This window comes from Heteronotia binoei, chromosome 2 (genome assembly GCF_032191835.1).
Source record: "Heteronotia binoei isolate CCM8104 ecotype False Entrance Well chromosome 2, APGP_CSIRO_Hbin_v1, whole genome shotgun sequence".
Taxonomy (NCBI): Eukaryota; Metazoa; Chordata; class Lepidosauria; order Squamata; family Gekkonidae; genus Heteronotia; species Heteronotia binoei.
In genome coordinates, this window is record NC_083224.1 from 102,213,964 (window position 1) to 102,230,922 (window position 16,959).

Below are 16,959 nucleotides of genomic sequence, written 5' to 3' on the forward strand. Positions count from 1 at the left end.
AAGTCTTGTGTGAAACAATGGTGGTGTCAGGGGGTATGGCCTGATATACAAATGAGTTCCTGCTGGGCTTTTTCTGCAAAAAAAAGCCCTGCTCACTTAGAACCAAATAATGAAACAGAAGACAAAGCTATCTTGGTGTTGCAGTTAGGACTGAACTATTAACTTTCGCTATAGATTGACATTCTGGATCCATAACTGTTTAAAAAACAGTACCATCTGTTACTGGCACAAGAAAGAAAGGAAAGATCTAACACAGGGGTGTCAAACATGCAGTTCGAGGGCCAAATCAGGCCCCCAGAGGTCTCCTATCAAACCCCTGAGCAACTGGCTGTCATCTGCTTCCTTCTTCCTGGGGAAGAAAGGAAAGAACCAGAGCTTCCTTTGCCCAGTTCCCTGGATCCCATGGGGAAATACAAAGAAAGCATCTTTAAGATCAACAAGTGCTAACATTTTAAGCATGTTTTAAGTTTTTTTAAATATATATTTATGTTTGTCTGTATAAAAAACACAAACACAAATATATATTTTAATTTTTTTTTAAAAAAAGCTGCTAAAAAAAAAAGCTCTGGGCGTTGTGAGGACAGAATGGAGAAGGGAAGAATGCCATCAGCCACAAATATATATTTTGTAAAGTTTATATCTCTTCTACCTAATCTTAAATAGGTACACATGTGGTCTGGCCAGACATGGCTCGGCCCAACCCGACATAGTCCGGCCCCAAATGGTCTCATTTATGTCAGATCAGTCCCTCAAAACAAATGAGTTCGACATCTCTGATCTAACAATTGTTGAACTGACAGTTTTTGTATTCAAAATATTGGAACTCTCTTTCTTTCCACCAGAGGGCATCATAACCATGACTTAATAGTTAAGACTTTAATGCAAAGGTCTCGGTGGTGTTCTTAAACATTTATCTTCTCAGAATTTCATCAGAAAACAAAAACTAAGATTGACAATGCAGATTTTTGTATTTATTCTTGTCCCAGATATTCAGGAAGAAAGAAAAGAAATGAAAGAGGTTGGTGAAGAGGACCTGCATGTTGCTGCAAAGTTTCAGAGCAACAGGCAGCCAAACACCTGAGAGAAAGAAAAGTGCCAGAAGTCACTCAGTAAACATGCAAGTAAGGACTGCATCAATCCATGAGAATAAGGAAACTGTCTTTAGCAATGTGTTTGCCTCTAGTTACCTGGAGAATGCAATAAGCAAGGCAGCTCATTGAAAAGCTAGTGTGGCATAGTGCTTAGAGTTGGGCTACAATCAGATCCCCACTCTGCTATGGAAGCTGGCCTGATGACCTTGGACCAGTCACACACTGTCAGTCTAACCTGCCTCACAGAGGTGTTGTCAGGGATTTTTCTGTAGAAAAAGTCCAGCAGGAATTCATCTGCATATTAGGCCACACCCCCTGACACCAAGCCAATTGAAACCATATTCCTGCTTAAAAAAAAAAAAAAAGCTCTGGGTGTTGTGAGGACAGAATGGAGAAGGGAGGAATGCCATCAGCCATTTTAGGTCCCTGCTGAAGAGAAAACGAACGCAATATAAATGAAGTAAATAATTAATAAATCTGGTCACATTACTCAGCTGCGCTTTAAGCAGTCCCACAACACTACTAATAATGCCGCTCTCTATATAAATCCTTGTGCTGTTACTATGGCAATATGTATTAGGATATTTGGTTTTGGTATAGCAGAATTTTGCTTAATCATAGTAACATGATACTGAGTGCAGTAAATAAATCTCTCAAGAAGTACCGTATATTGCAAAAATTGTGAACTTGCGTTCATTCAAGTCAATCCCATTTACATTCAAATTGTAGTCAAAAAGAGAGAAGCCTAATCTAAATAGCACTTTCCCTATCACAAATGGCAACCTTATCTGGCATCATATGTGTAAGTGTATGAGAGCATGGTCTCTAAAGGAGAAACCTGCAGGGACATGGAAGGCCATGTGAAGTGAGAGGAGGAGAAAGAGAGAGGGGAGGTCAGAGTGCAGCTCCCAAATTAAGTCAAAGAGAGGCATCCCATTCAAGGAGATAACACCTGTACACTCTTAGAGTGATGTAGCATCCCCCCCAATGCCCAGGTATGCTGAGTCACTCACTTCAATAGTCTGCATGGACAAGCCAGTTCACTCTTTACATTTGCCTTATAAATAAATACATAATCTCCTCATGTATTCTTCCTCCCAGGCTGTATGCAGCTACAGACCAAGAGACTGCACATGACCCATGCCTTTCCCAAGGGCTGAGACAAACTTATCCCCTCACATGTCCACCTGGAAAGTGCTCAGTAGGTCTTCCCTAAGGTTGCTATTGATCAGTGGTATATATTTCTAAGGAAGTATATTTAAAGAGTAAAATATTACCGAGGGTAATGGGATAATTTAATGGCCAGTGCTTACATTAGTGGGTTGAGAGAATATTTGCAAGCCATTCTGCCATTGTTCACTTAATAATGCAAAATCTATACCTGTAAATGAAAACAAAAGGCAGTAATGTAAAATTCTCTTTCCCTAAGAAGTTTCTTTCTTTTTCTTTTTTTTGGAATCTGAAAGAAAACATTGGATTTCATACTTCAAAGTACTAGATTATTCCAGAGAATAAACAGATGTGTGCTTGGCCACTTTGACATCATGTGATAATAGCACTACATTGTCAAGATGTTCTACGTGTTTCTTGTGATTGCCAAGTTTAAAACAGGGAAGAAGAAAATGTCCCCATAGAGAAATTATTTGTCTTGGGAAATATTAAAGCTCCATGCCTTAGCTGATCTAGCAACTGGTGGGAAGACGTTGGGCAGGGAAGACGTAAAGTTGAACACGGCTTTAAATTTGAGCATAACATATGCTTTGTGGCTGCTTGGGGGATACATAAAAATACAGAGAAGTTGAATGACCTGAGTGATTGACAATTCTCTCTTGAATGCTTAGCAGCTGTGTAACAGTCACTTAACTCTCGCTTCCCTCAAGGCTGGCTAATAGACATTGAAAGCATATGCAGTAAGTTTCTCTTCAGAACTTTCAAAAGATTCCTACAGCAATAGTAGTAAATGTAATGACTCAGGGAGTGTCAAAGGGCTTCTGCAGTTTTGCTCAGTGCCCAAGGAAAACAGCTGGTTCAACCACTCAGCTGCTTTCTCTGTCTGCTGCATCATCAAATCATGAGCTCACCTAATAACGCCTTGCCCAATCATATGGACAGAGTTATCTCACAGATAAAGAGCAGCCATTTCAGGATGTTTTTGCATCAAAGCTAAGAAAAGGTTGAGGGCTCAGTTCCAGCTTCTGATGCTATTCACAGAATTTCCATGTCAGCAAAATGAACATCAATCCTGCACATCTATGAGATGAATGCCTCAGGGCTGGTCACCACCGCACACACCTTATTGCAAATTTATATTGCCCCACTCACAAGAAGTCTCCCCACAGTATTTTCCATGCATCCGAAGTATATGTTCCTGCTGCTCTAAAATGCCACACCCATCTGCTGAATTGTTTAAACAAATTATTTGTATGTGGTACAGAGAGTAGATAAACTACAGATATGAATTCCTTTCTGTCTGATGACTGCAATATATTAGGATGCAAACAAGATTTGTATGCATGATGGGTTGAAGCCATGGTATTATGTGAGGTTGTGGAACACCTGAAAGAGAAATTGTTGTCCCCATTTTCAAGAAGGGGAAAAAGGAGGATCTGGGTAACTACCAACCTGTCAGCTTGATGTCTATACCTGGAAAAGTTTCAGAACAAATCATCAAACAGTCAGTCCTGGAACATTTAGAAAGGATGGCTGTGATTATTAAGAGCCAGCATGGTTTTTGACAAACCTGATCTTTTTTTTTTTTGAAAAAGTGACTACCTTGCTGGATCAGGGGAATGCTGTAGACATAGTTTATCTTAATTTCAGTATGGCTTTTGATAAGGTTCCACATACTTTCCTTGTTGACAAGTTGGTAAAATGTGGTTTGGATCCTGTTACCATTAGGTGGATCTGTAACTGGTTGACAGATCACACCCAAAGAGTGCTTATGAATGGTTCCCCATCCTTTGGAGAGGAGTGACAAGTGGAGTGCCTCAAGGATCTCTCCTGGGACCTGTTTTGCTCAACATCTTTATAAATGATTTGGATGAAGGAATAGAGGGAATGCTTATAAAATTTGCCAATGATACAAAATTGGGAGGGGTTGCAATACAGTAAAAGACAGACAAAGGATACAGGATAATCCTGACAGGCTGGAAAACTGGGCTAAAACCAATAACATGAATTTTAACAGGGATAAATGTAAAGTTTTGCATTTAAGTAGGAAAAATCCAATGCATGGCTATAGGATAGGGGAGACTCGTCTTAGCAGTAGTATGTGCAAAAAGGATCTAGGGGTCTTAGTGGACCATATGCTGAACATGAGTCAACAGTGTGATGTGGTGGCTAAAAAGGCAAGTGCAGTTTTGGGCTGTATCAACAGAAGTATAGTGTCCAGATCATGTGAAGTGATTGTATCGCTTTACTTTGCTCTGGTAAGACCTCACCTGGAGTATTGTGTTCACCAAATTTTGGGCACCAAATTTTAAGAAGGATATAGACAAGCTGGAACGGGTCCAGAGGAGGGCAACAAAGATAGTGAAGGGTCTGGAGACCAAGTCCTGTGAAGAAAGGTTGAAGGAGCTGGGGATGTTTAGCCTGGAGAGGAGGTGGCTGAGAGGTGATATGATCACCATCTTCAAGTACTTGAAAAGCTGTCATATAGAGGATGGTGTGGAATTGTTTTCTGTAGCCCAGAAGATAGGACCAGAACTAATGGGTTGAAATTAAAACAAAAGAGTTTCTGGCTCAACATTAGGAAGAACTTCCTGACCATTAGAGTGGTTCCTCAGTGGAACAGGCTTCCTCAGGAGGTAGTGGGCTCTCCTTCCTTGAAGGTTTTTAAACAGAGGTTAGATGGCCATCTGACAGCAATGAAGATCCTATGAATTTAAGGGGAGGTATTTGTGAGTTTCCAGCATTGTGCAGGCGATTGATGACCCTGGAGGTCCCTTCCAACTCTATGGGGCTGTTCAGACGCACAGTATAATCAGTTGTCACTGCTGTTTCATACCGGATTAAAAGTCGCTGATCAGACAGCAACATCTGCCTCCCAGTATTAACTCATATTAACGCCCCCCCCCCCAAATCCTTCTCGGAACTGGAGTGTTTTGTTACCTGCTCCTTTGCAGTGTTTGAGTTCTCTGGTTTCACCTCATAGTTTCCCCATCTGGATAGTTCTTGACCAACTTCTGGATGTCTGAAGGCTGTCCCAGAACAAAAGGAGCCTCAGACATCTGGTTTATGGTCGCCATTTTTTTTTACTACTTAGCAATATGCTCATCACTGCATAACCACATAATGTTTTAACCTATGCACATGTGCATATGTGCATGGGCGCGTGTGCACATAATGTGCATAAAAATGGAGAAAAAAGAACTGCATGGTGCCGTCGTGTGGACAGCAGAAGACAGTTTCACCGTGGAGTGATTTGATTGCAGTATGGCAGTCTGATTAACAATATCTGGAACAAAGATATTCAGAACAGAACCAGGTCAGTTTAACATGGACTCAACACACTGTGTGAACAGGGCCTATGATTCTATGATTCTAAGTGGCAGCTAGCTGTTGCTTGAAGAAAAACAATGCAAGTCTCTCTCCTGCTCCCTCTTTCTTTCAACAGAGAGAGATGAGGAACACACAATAAGCAACAAGTGGATGTTTTAGCTCAATTCCTGACCTCAAGATCAGAAACTAGAGCAGTTATGTGTTCACCTCTATCCCACCCACTCTGCAGCACTGCCTGTGGTCACAATTTGTATTTGCTTCTGCCTGTCTGTTCCAGCAACAACACTGCCTATTGAAGTGTGAGGGAAAGTGGTACAGTATCCACCTCTAGCTTGTAGTTTTTCCCTCTGTTTCAGCATGTGCATTTGACTTGTGTTCAGCAGGCACAGTACCAGAGAACAAAATAGGAAACAAGCAGGAGTCACTGCTTATACATAACTGAAACCTCCCCACAACCACCAAACTAGTGAATTTTTTCAGCTGTGGATTTTGTTGTTGAAAGGCCCTGATTAGAACAAAATATTCTTCCCAATAAGCAGCAGGGTTCAAATTACTGATATGGAGAACTTTTATACTTTGCTTAATTGATTGATTTTGTTTGTATTATACCCTTTCTTAAAGAAACTTAGGGAAGTATGCATGGAGTTATCATGTTGTATTGTCATGGGAGCCCTGAAAATAGATCAGGCTGAGTGATTATGATTTGTCCAGTGATTGCCATGTCATCCCATTATTTCCCCAGGTCAAATTCAAAATTCTGTTCACTACAGCACATTACTATGTTGCTTATATTATCATAAATCAGTGTTCTGGATAAGAATCCCCCAGTGTGGCAGAATCAATGAACTACTACAACCACAAGAATAGTGAAATAGTATGATATCAAATTAATATAGTAGTTCCAGGTATAAATCAGAGGAAATACTGATAAACAGTGGTACTGATTCAACAGACAGCCCTAATATTTTCAGGATATGTAACACTTTTTTTCTTCTTCTGGTTGTTTCCAGTGAAAACTATAAAGATACAAAATTAAGGAAAGAGATTGACATTTTTCTCTGTTTCCATGTTCTTTTCTTTGATATCTCCACTGTTTTTGCAGCTAGTGTACCCAAAGACATTCATCCCTCCAGGCCATGTTTTGCCTGGAGGGATCCTAAACAGAAGTTGTATCAGGGAAACTTCTGCATTGCAGGGACCCACTTGGTCCAGTGAAGAGAGCATTGGACTCGAGTTTAAATATTTAGTAATTTCTAAAGTATTAATTGATTCTCCTTCATATCTCAGTTAATCTAATTTAGTAATTTCTAAATTACTAAATTAGATTAACTGAGATATGAAGGAGAATCAATTAATTAGTACTTTACAGACCAGTTATATATTTATCTTGCATATCTAAAGAAACCATCAACCCACCCACCTAAACACTCCCATTACCAGCATCAGGCCCATTAATTGTTGGTGAACCCAGAAGTGTATTTTCCAAGGCCTCTGGTTGTTAGATCAGGTCCATTGATTGCTGTCCACCCCACAGTGTACTTTCCAAGGTCTCCAGCTAACGGACAAATTACCTTTCCTTCATACTCATAGCATCCCTGTGCAACCAGGCAACTGGTATATTTTTTTAATCAATCTTGTGGTTTCAGACCCACATGCTGTAGGAGGGTCCAAGGTCAATTAACATAGCAGCTGAATCTATGGTGCAATGATTGACTAGCACAGAACACCAACAGGGGCATATTCAGTCATGCTTGGAATCCTCGGATATACATCTGTCTCCTGCTGCTGGATCTGAGAGAAAATATAAAATGCTATCCAGCAGTGAACGAGCATCACATAGGTGCCTCGCACTTCCTACAATGGCACATTTTTGGAGCTGCCACAGTCATAGTAATTCACATAGTAATTCACAGTCATAGTTTCCATGGAGTTCTAGGTGACTGGGTACTTTGGGAGGCATTATATGAAAGGGAGACAGATATCTGGATTACATGTCTGATCCAGCCTAAATTTATATCAGCAAGTGTCCATGCATGTTTTTTTTTTTCTGTACAACTCTCCATAAGACTGCTAGTACCAGCTCCAGGCAATGAGACACTTGATGCACCTTTTAAAATATACTTCTTTTCAGATCACTGAAACACTCTGACAGGAAAATCTGCACCAGCCAAAATTCTTCCTTCCATGCTTCTATGCAATTATGTGTTTGTGTACTGCTTCAAGATCTAGACCTGGGAATCCTCACCATGGCTGATTCCAGATGGGCAGTATAAGCTGCCCCAGGGACAGTTGGCAAACAGATCAGAAAAGCACGTCCAAATGCACACATCTGGCTCCTGTCCCACCCCCGCCCTCATCCCCATCCCTACCTGCATTTCAGCCACCTCAAAAAGGTACCACTTTGAAAGTAGTACTTAATCACGAGGAATCTGCGAGGTGCCTCCCCGGCCATCTGGATGGCTGGGAAGTGCCCCCATGGAGTAGCAGACGGGTGCATGAGCACTGTGGATGCTCCTCCAAGACATCCGCAGCCTGTACCTGTTCTGGCAGCAGGCCATGCATTGGCAGGACACCCCAGGGCACTTCTGTTTCCACCAGCTAACTTCTGGGTCAGCAGACTGCCGCTGTGGCCTGCTCCCTGCCAGTGGGCTGAGGCCCTCCAGGGTGGGGGATCTCCCACCCCCGGCGGGAGCTTGTCAGCCCTACTCTTAGGCTGCATTTGAATAATAGGGTCACAAGGTGCACACATCAGGGTTATGCATTTTGAGAATATAGAGTAGATGGGGAGAGATGGGCTGAGTCCAGACTGGCATTTGAGGTGACACAGGGATGGCCCCCAGATGGATTAAAAAATCAAGTCCAGACACGAACATCTGAAGGCTTTCCTGCTCCTGTACTCACCCCATCCTCCAGAGTTGTAGAAGCTACCGCTTCCTAAGTCATAGCACATCTCCACAGTGCTTCCTTGCCACCTTTACCAGCCATCTGAATGGCTGGGTAGTGCCTGGGAAGTGCCATTCAAGTGCTTGAGCAGTCTGACCTCTCCTCCGGGGCATGCACACCCCATCCCTATCCCGACAATGGGCCACATTGTTACACCTCAACTAACTTTTTATTGGGGAATATTAATATTTCTTAGCTCAAAATGGTGAGTCTACGAGAAGTGAGGTGAGCAGGGATCTCTATCAATGTCTACGGAGATAGACCACTGAAAATCCTTTGGTTAATAATGGATTTTATTATAGGTATAGGATTTCAAATAGTTACATCCCAATCAAACAATTTCAAGCATACAAGAGGAATACAGTGGTTAGCTGAATAAGTATGGATGGGGGAAGGTGATACAATACCTAGATCTTGCAGGGTAGACTCAGTCGGAAGAAATGCAAGGCCTCTGGAGGGAGATTTCTCTTGAGAAGAAGGGGGGGGTGAGGGTAGGAAAGGATGGAGGGAGGAGAGGATGGAGGAATTCCCTTTTCTTTCCTCTCTTCTCTAGCCTGACAGGTGGGGTTGCCTGTTTTCTAGGGTAAATTACGTCACATCAAGCGATTCAGTTACCCAATGAGGAAGCAGAGTGTCACACCAATGGAAAATCGGGGTGTCATATGTGGAATATCCAGTCAGAGATCATTGTGTCATAGATCCATACCCCAATGGAGGAATTTTAATTACACTGGCCAAATGACTTTTTATGGCCCTGTTTTTCCAAACTGATTCCTTTGAAGCTCCCCAAAAGTGATAGATCTCTCTCTTAGTGTCAAACATGGATAGGCATCCATCAAGTGTTCAGGAGATTGGTTGACTTTGATAGCCTTAGCAATAATTAAAGAAAAATAGAAACTTTGTTAAAAGTCATTCCCTGGCAGAAAATGTGAGACCAGTTTACAGGTATACCATACATTCACAACAAGATGACCACTTAACCTTTAGCCTTTGTGTTTTTGCTGTCTTGCCCTGAAGAATAACAGAACATATATATACAAGCCATTTATTTGTGTTGCAGGGTTCCTGGTAACCCTTATTTCTTTATGTTTTGATAACAGGACTTAAAAGGTTGCCAAAAGAGTGAAGGAACTTTTACAGCTCTGCCCACCATATGTCCCTCTCTGGGCCTGGAATTCTTCATTTCCAGGAGCAGAAAGATGGATGCTTCTTAAGCTTTCAGCATTGGCCACTATGTCTGCCATCCTGTGAATCAGACTTGACATCATTCCAGCCTGCCTGAGGCCTAGAAGGAAATGGATTTTTCTCCCTTATGTGCAAGAAAGACCATTTCAATTCAAATGGGCATTGCTGTGTCATATTAATATTCTAGGATTACATTGCAATATCACATTCCAGGGGTGCATGGCTTGGGAATCAGTATAGGGGTGTCTTTCTGGATATCAACATGCAGTCTGACCACTCCCAGGACGCTTCTCTTTATGCCAGCTTACTTCAAGACGGGAGACTGTCTCCCCAATCTGCCGGTCTGGACCCAGCCCTGATGAGACTTTTGGCTTGGAAGTGAACACTGTTTTCATAGTGAACATGGCCCAGGAGGGAAAATATAAGAATAGTTTTGAATAGTCATGTTAGTGACATTTGGGCAGCCTAGTTCATAATACACAATTTGCCCAGCATCTAGTTCTTGATCTTAATCCAAATCAATCATTATCCCCTGTGAGAATTTTTCTCTAGCCCAAACTGTAATATGAGTAGCCTCCCAGCTGTTGAGAAATATAGTTTTTGCTACATACTTCAGTCCATGTGACTACATTTCCTATGGCCCTACTGCATAGGAACTTGCCATATACCAGGTGCCAATGAGAAAGGAGAAAGACGGTCTCTCAGATGTGCCATCAAGCAGGTAGGATGGGGTAGCAGGGTCTGATCGGAGGGGGGGGGGGCTCATAAGGACATTTGGAAACTCATGCTCCCAGTAAACAGAGTTTCCAAGTGTTCTGAACTGGGTTCAGATAGGAAAGGTCACATCAAGGCCCAATTTGCTACAATCTGGAAGATATAACTTAATTCATCCATTTGCTTGTCCATACTCTTAGGAATCTCTCTGGATGTTATCCTTGCCTTGGAATGAATTAGATGAATACTGACTAGGGCTGCCAGTGTCAGGTTGGGAGATTCTTGGAGATCTGAAGGTGGAGCAGGGGTGGCCAAACTGTAGCTCAGGAGCCACATATGGCTCTGTTTACACATATTGTGTGGCTCTCAAAGCCCCCACTGCCCCATCAGCTGCCTTGGACAAGATATTGCTCTCTTTAAATCACTTATCCAAGCCAAGCCAGCTGGTAGCTTGCAGAATGCATGTAAAATTGTTTTCTTTCCACATCTTCCTCCCTCCTCCTCCCCTATCTATTTTCCTTCCTTCCTTCTCTCAAACATCTGATGCTCATGTCTTGCAGCTCTCAGAGATCATGTTTATTCTGTATAGCTCTTATGTTAAGCAGATTTGGCCACCCCTGGGTGGAGTCTGGAAAGTGTAGACCTTGGGGAGGAAGGGACCTCAGCAGCATATAATGCTATGGTCTACCCTCCAAAGCAGCCATTTTCTCCAGGGAAATTAATCTCTATAGTGTGAGAATTAGTTGTCATTCAGGAGATCTCCAGACCCTGAAGGTTGGTAACCTAATCTCAAGTATTGTTTCTGTGACTACAGGAACTTTTACTCACAGAGTGCAAATTTCCCCTCCCCTCTCCCACAAGTGCCTGAAATACCCCCAAATCCTATTCTTAACATAAGAACATAAGAGAAGCCATGTTGGATCAGGCCAATGGCCCATCCAGTCCAACACTCTGTGTCACACAGTGGCCAAAAAAAATTATACACACACACACACTGTGGCTAATAGCCACTGATGGACCTCTGCTCCATATTTTTATCTAAACCCCTCTTGAAGGTGGCTATACTTGTGGCCGCCACCACCTCTGGTGGCAGTGAATTCCACATGTTAATCACCCTTTGGGTGAAGAAGTACTTCCTTTTATCCGTTATAACCTGTCTGCTCAGCAGTTTCATCGAATGCCCATGAGTTCTTGTATTATGAGAAAGGGAGAAAAGTACTTCTTTCTCTACTTTCTCCATCCCATGCATTATCTTGTAAACCTCTATCATGTCACCCCATAGTCGACGTTTCTCCAAGCTAAAGAGTCCCAAGCGTTTCAACCTTTCTTCCTAGGGAAAGTGTTCCATCCCTTTAATCATTCTAGTTGCCCTATTCTGGATGCTATAATATCCTTTTTGAGGTGCGGCAACCAGAACTGCACACAGTACTCCAAATGAGACCACACCATCGATTTATACAGGGGCATTATGATACTGGCTGATTTGTTTTCAATTCCCTTCCTAATAATTCCCAGCATGGCATTGGCCTTTTTTATTGCAAACGCACACTGTCTTGACATTTTCAGTGAGTTATCTACCACGACCCCAAGATCTCTCTCTTGGTCAGTCTCTGCCAGTTCACACCCCATCAACTTGTACTTGTAGCTGGGATTCTTGGCCCCAATGTGCATTACTTTGCACTTGGCCACATTGAACCGCATCTGCCACATTGACGCCCACTCACCCAGCCTCAACAGATCCCTTTGGAGTTCCTGACAATCCTCTCTGGTTCTCACCACCCTGAACAATTTAGTGTCATCTGCAAACTTGGCCACTTCACTGCTCACTCCCAACTCTAAATCATTTATGAACAAGTTAAAGAGGATGGGACCCAGTACCGAGCCCTGCGGCACCCCACTGCTTACCGTCCTCCACTGCGAAGACTGCCCATTTATACTCACTCTCTGCTTCCTATTACTCAGCCAGTTTTTGATCCACAAGAGGACCTGTCCTTTTACTCCATGACTCTCAAGCTTTCTAAAGAGCCTTTGTATTTGAGTGAGGAATTTCTTGAGTGAGGAATTGAATTTCAGGAGACATTTGGGTTCCTATAGGGGGTTGGACAATGCTGAGTGAACAGGAGTCCTTACACCCATGGAAACACTAGTTAGAACCAGGGCTTTTTTTGAGCAGGAATGCACAGGAACACAGTTCCGGCTGGCTTGGCATCAAGGGGTGTGGCCTAATTTGCAAATGAGTTTCTGCTGGGTTTTTTCTAAAAAAAGGTCCTGGTTAGAACCCAAGCCAGTGTACTTCTACAAGATCACTGTAGCACTGAACTCAGTTCTATGTGAACTCAGTCATCTAGGTCCATATAATCCTGTTGGACAGAGTAGTTTTTTAGAGCACAAACAAGTCTTAGATAATTTCTGGTATGATATTTCAGATGAAGTGTTTTACCCCCTAGGCTGGCATAATCCAAAGGAATAACAAAAGCCAGAGCAATAGTGGCAGGAATATCTTCAGAACTGGAGAAGGGCACAAAACATCTAGATCCCAGATTTTCTTATTGCTAATTTGTTGTATTATTTTAATGTACTTCATTGACTTCCTTGAAAGATATATATCATGAAAAAGCTGGACAATGTGTAAAAAGGTAAAGGTAGTCCCCTGTGCAAGCACCAGTCATTTCCGACTCTGGGGTGACTTCGCATCACAGTGTTTTCACTGCAGACTTTTTATGGGGCGGTTTGCCATTGCCTTCCCCAGTCATCTACACTTTACCCCCAGCAAGCTGGGTACTCATTTTACCAACCTCAGAAGGATGTAAGGCTAAGTCAACCTTGAGCCAGCTACCTGAACCCAGCTTCCGCTGGGATTGAACTCAGGTTGTGAGCAGAGAGTTTGGACTGCAGCTTTACCACTCTGTGCCACAGGGCTCTTAGGACAATGTGTACTGACAAATTATTTACCTCTTCATTTGAAAAACAGGGCAATCATTTGTAGATGTGCATTATGCAGCCTAGCCCATCAGACAGATTCAGAGCTGACTTGGGAGGGTTCCACAAGATATCATGTAGACATATAGAGAGCAATGGCGTCACACCATGCTTACACAGTCACAGTTTCCACATGGAAAAAGCCTCAAAAGGTATTACTAGAATTAACCCTGAGCTGCAACATTACGATAGCATGTGGGGTAAACAAAAAAAAGGTTTTAATTTCTAGAGCAGCTTTTGAATGGATTTAATCACTATTAGTCCCCAGCTATTACCTCCATGCTGTCCTTTTGAAGTTTCCTTTATCAAACCTGGCAGCTTCTTATGCCACTTGGTATTCCGCATCAACATGAGCTCTCACATACCACTAAGAGTTCACCACTGAGCTTTTTACAAGTCTGTGTTGTAAAGAGACTAAGAGTTCATTGGCCAGCTATTCATTCAGGAAGCCATCACAGGCAATCTCCTGGAAGAAGAAAAAGAAGAAGAGGAAGAGGAAAAAGAAGACATTAGATTTATACCCTGCCCTTCACTCAGAGTCTAAGAGCGGTTTACAATCTCCTTTCCCTTCCTCTCCCCACAACAGACACGCAATGAGGTGGGTGGGGCTGAGAGAGCTCTTTCGAAAACTGCTCTTGAGAGAACAACCCTGAGAAAACTGTGACTGACCCAAGGTCACCCAGCTGGCTGCATGTGAAAGAGTAGGAAATCAAACCAAGTTCTCCAGATTAGAGTCTACTGCCCTTTACCACTACACCAAACTGGCTCTCTGGTGTTCACAATGACACTCTCTTTTTATCCCTGGACTTTATATCTCTGATAGATCAGAAAATCTAAGCCATTTGTCAGCCAAAAGCATTATGTGACTCTAAACGGTTAAATTCTCAAACTACTGGATCAGCAGTTAAAAGAAGAAGAAGAAGAAGAAGAAGAAGAAGAAGAAGAAGAAGAAGAAGAAGAAGAAGAAGAAGAAGAAGAAGAAGAAGAAGAAGAAGAAGAAGAAGAAGAAGAAGAAGAAGAAGAAGAAGAAGAAGAAGATATTGCATATAGCATAACTAGCACAGCCACCAAATTATCCAGTCAGCCTAAAAGGCTTATCCAGTTTATCTGATCAGTCACTCCCTTCTTTAAGGAACATGTCTGAGCAGCTTCTGAGTGACTCACTGATTTAACTGTGAATCAGCAAAAGGAACAGATTTTGGGGCAAACTAGCTTGTGGAGTAAATGGTATCGATGAAGCTGTGCTGTTTAAAATAAGAGCCTGTTAATACAGGTAATTTCTCTGCTCTGCAATTCTTTTAATACCCAGAAGCCATCCAGACTTCACCAAGGTAACAACATGATACATTGATAAGAAAGAGCCTGCACAGGTCTTGCTGCAGAGGACTTGGGGAATATCTGATTATATTTTTTTATTTAACACATGAAAGTTCAAAGGGCAGCAACAAACATGTACTAAACAGTCACTTGCTTTTGCAAACATGGAAACTGATACCAGAACATGACATGTTAACTCCAAAGACTAAGCTTCTGTACATAACTGGCCATAAGCTTTTCACACTGTGAACATGACATGATGCAACATATTTCCAAAACACACAATGCTTTTCAAGCTAAAAAAAAAGTTCACTCTGCAAAACAGATCCTCCCCCTCCCAATATTTAGATTTGAAGTCAATTTTTTTAAAGTAACCCAAATCCCTTTGTTTTTCAGCTTTTCAAAAACTCTTCTGAAGAAAACAGAATTAAATTGCCATGCTGCAGAAACTGGTGATATTGATCTTAAATGTGGATCTCATTAAAATGGACCACTTTTTTCTTAATGCACTGAAGAGTCTTGTGAATATGAAGGAATTATTAATATTTTAAATTTGGTTTTCATCTGTAAAAAGAGACATGGTCACATGTTGCTTGCAACATCTTTGGTGCAATTTGGGTCAAACTTTGGTGCAAGTAGAGTAACAATTAAGTACCTGCAGTTTAAAAATGTAATTAGTTGCTAGGTATTATAAACCAAGTGGATGTCTTCAGAGAGTATCTTAGAAAGTGTTCTAAAATGTGTAAAACACTTGCAGTGCAATCCTAAGCAGAGTTGTATCTTTCAAAGTCCATCGAAGACAACTGGCTTAGAAGAGTATAATATAATTTAGGGTGGTGCTGGTAGTTGGGTAAACTTCTAATTCATTATCTCTTGAGTAATGTGGTATGAACAGTTACAGGATGAGCAGATTCCATTTTGTTATAATCACATGGGTTGGCTCTGCTTCTCATTTTGCTCTTCCTGATTTCAGTTTAACTTGGAGATTTTCTAACATTAATTTCAGAACTGGCTTAAGTGCAGCATGCCACAATTTTCATTTCACATTGTGTTTTTCTTTTCCCTTTTCAGGTTGCCAATGGACACCACTGCATGTATACACTGATTAAAACACCACACAGAAAGAAACCTTGATGCAACAGCACAGTTGTTTCATGATTCTTCTTTGTTCTGCGATTTAGTTAACATTAACAAGTGCAGCAGTCAAAAATGAAAATAAGAAAATTATCATCATTCTCTTTACAGATGGATGCTTAAATAGTTATTTCTTTATCAAATGCACTCAAATAGTAAACACAGTGACAGAACAACTAAATAATAATTATTAAGAACATATAGAACACACACTGCAGATACAGTCAACACACAAGCAACTTTTGATTACTTAATAGTGAGGTCAAATACTCCTCATTAGCTGGATGTTAGCTGCCAGTCTTGGGAGGTGGGTCCTTTCAGTTTTTTCTTGCTCTTTGTTTCTTCTTATTCCTGATATATTTACTATCTTTTCTCTCTCTTTTTCAGTGCTCACCACAGTTGTTAACAACTGCTTTCAGCCACCTCAAATTTTCCCCTCAGAGACTATGTTCCTCCCTAAATTTATCTCAGGTTCCATAATCTCATAGAAACTGGTACTACATACTGTTTAATCTTTGTGTGTGAGTGTGAGAGAAATATTTTCATTAAATGTGCATAAGCAATCTAGCGCATGAGTAACTTGTAAGGTTTGTGGGGCTGCCTAAAATTCTAAGGTGTGATAGCTGGGGAACTGCTCTTTGTTTGGTTGACTGCTCTTTGTTTGGTTGACTGCCTTAAGGGTGAAAGAGATTGAGAGTGATTGCTGCTGATTGAGAGTGATTGCTGAGGAGTGCCCTGCTCCACCTCTTTGCATTTTAAGCTGCGCCTTGCCAAAGGCTGAGCACATCTCACAGAGGTCTGGGAGGAGCAGAGCAGAGCAGCTCTGATAGCTGAGACAGCTGGAGAAATTGCTGAGAATTTCTGAGTTTTGAAGGACTACATTCTAAGGTTTGTGGGGCTGCCTAAAATTCTAAGGTGTGATAGCTGGGGAACTGCTCTTTGTTTGGTTGACTGCTCTTTGTTTGGTTGACTGCCTTAAGGGTGAAAGAGATTGAGAGTGATTGCTGCTGATTGAGAGTGATTGCTGAGGAGTGCCCTGCTCCACCTCTTTGCATTTTAAGCTGCGCCTTGCCAAAGGCTGAGCACATCTCACAGA